The following is a 2,533-nucleotide window of genomic DNA, read 5'->3' as shown; positions in this document are numbered from 1 at the left end:
GGCTTTAAAAAGGTTTTATATTTGATTTTAATGGTGATCAGGAACCTCTGGAGTTGATTGAATGGAAAGGAGGAGAGACAAAGTCAAATAGATGATTTAAGAAGATTATTTAATAACTGAGAAGATGGTGAACTAAAGTGGAGAGAGACTTGCGACAGAAGACCAATTAGGGCAGCTAAGTTGCACCATAATGGATAAAGTGCTGAGCTTAGAATTAAGAAGATTCATCTCCCTGAGTTTCAATCCAGCCTCAGTCGCTTATTGTGTAAACCTGGACAAGTCACACCATCCTGTTTACCTCAGTTTCCCCATCAGCAAAATGAGCTGGGGAAAAAAATGGCAGACCACTCCAGTATCTCTGCCAAGCAAATCCCAAATGGAGACTTGGACATGACTGAACAGTAATAGAGGCAGGAACTCAGGCAAGAGATGATGCAGCTCTAAGCTAGAGTGGTGGCTGTGTGATTTCAGAGAAGAAAATGGATTGAGAGATGTTTTGGAGATAGAATCAGTCTTGGCAGTTGTTTGAATCTGGGGGATGAGAGGGAGGGCAGAATCAAGCGCGGTTCCCATGTTGTAATCCTGAGTGACTGGGAGAGTGATGGTGTTGCTGATAGAAAGTTCAGAAAAGGAGTGGGTTTGGGGGAAAAGATAATGAATTTGGTTTTGAAATGTGTTGAGTTTGAAATTTCCACAGGATATTCAGCAGAAAATGTGTTGGAAAAAAAGTGGCAATTCAGGGCTGAATTTCAGAAGAGTAGGACAGAGAGATGATGGAGACACAATAGCTAAATAGAAGATAGAAGTTAAAAATCAAGGTGCTCAAGGGAAATAGAAACAAGGAAGAGGGCTCAGGAGGGGAACATGGAAGACAGCCATGATTGAGGAACATGGAAATGGATGGCGATGGAGGAGAGACACTAGAGAGGAAAACAAAGTGTCACAAAAACAGAGAGAAAACTTCATAGTCTGAAGGAGGGAATAGCCAACAATGATAACTACTGCTGAGAAAAAAAAGAAAGGTGAGGATGAAGAAAGGAACAGTGGTTTTGGTGATACTTAGTAGGTATCATTATCCCCATCTTACATATGGAGAAACTGAGGTATAGTTTCCCCTACATTATTTCCACTGGATTCATGACCTTAGCCAAGGTTTTAGAGCCTCTTAGAGCCTCAATTTTCCTCTTCTAAGAAATGAGACTCAACACAGGCAAAGCTCATCTCACAAGATATTCTTTGCAAATTGTTAAGGTACTATGTTACTATGAACTATTTTTTAACTTCTTCCTGGGTCTCTCCTCATCTGTAAAATGAAAGGGTTGAATGTATACTCATTTTGTATTTAATTTATACTTTAACATATTTAATATGTATTGGTCAACCTGCCATCTGGGGGGGGGGGCGGAGGAAGAAGGGGAAAAATTGGAACAAAAGATTTGGCAATTGTCAATGCTGTAAAATTACCCATGCATATAACTTGTAAATAAAAAGCTATAATAAAAAAAATGAAAGGGTTGAATTAAATGGTCTTTGAGGCTTCTTCTGGCTCTAAAACTATGATCTCATGAATCCTGACTCTGCTATTTATTCTGTATAACATAGAGTAAGCCTTCTATGAACCTCAGTTTCTTCATCTAGAAAACAAGACACCAGATGGGCTCTGAGATCCTTTCTCCCTCTGATCCTATGCTCTGTGTTTTCCTTTTTGAGAATCCTATCTCCCATTCTTGATGTCAAGTTGTGGTGGCTATTGGGAAGGACTTCATTCCACCCCCTCCTTCCACTTCATCCAAGCTCACCCTACACCTCCAAACTGGAAATAGGAAATCTATAGGATGGCGTTGGGGAAGAAGAGATAAACCATCCAACTTTTACATGTTTCAGATTTAATATGCTCAGGGGGAATTCAACGGATACTCAGATTCAATCTGACCTTGGCATTTATTGCAAAGTATAAATATGTAGTTATAATGTCATGTTTCTCACAAGACAAGGAAAACACTTTTATTCAGCCAAGTACGAGGACGTGTGCGGCTTTTTAAAGGGACAGCATCAAGAACAGATTTTTTTAAGATTAGTAGCCAATACACTCATCCATTTTTCATCCAAATTGGTGACTGTTTCCGTCTTTCCTCTGGAAAAAGCCATTACCTGCATCCTCCATCCTACAAACCAACGGGACAATGTTGTTGGCTCTCCTCTCTGTCACTGCTACTACAAGGGATGCTGGGAAAGATTTTGGTTGTCCAGCCATAGGGAAAGGATATCCAAGATGAACTTTGTTTAGATCTCCTACTCCAAGATATCATGGAATTTTTGACTCTAGGAATAGAGTTGGCAAGGACTAAAATCAAGCTCTCCCTCTGAGAGAAACTGAGGCTCTGAAAAGCAAAACACTTGGGTAAGGTCATCCATTGAGTAGATGATAGTGTAGGCAGTGGAACAAATGCCGAATTGGGAGTTAAGTTGAGATCCCTCCTGGGTGTTAAAATGGATAGGAATGCCAGGCCTGAACTCAGGAATACCAAAGTTC

Source organism: Antechinus flavipes, chromosome 1 (genome assembly GCF_016432865.1).
Source record: "Antechinus flavipes isolate AdamAnt ecotype Samford, QLD, Australia chromosome 1, AdamAnt_v2, whole genome shotgun sequence".
Classification (NCBI taxonomy): domain Eukaryota; kingdom Metazoa; phylum Chordata; class Mammalia; order Dasyuromorphia; family Dasyuridae; genus Antechinus; species Antechinus flavipes.
The sequence above is the reverse complement of the archived record's forward strand: the minus strand, read 5'-3'. Positions refer to the sequence as shown.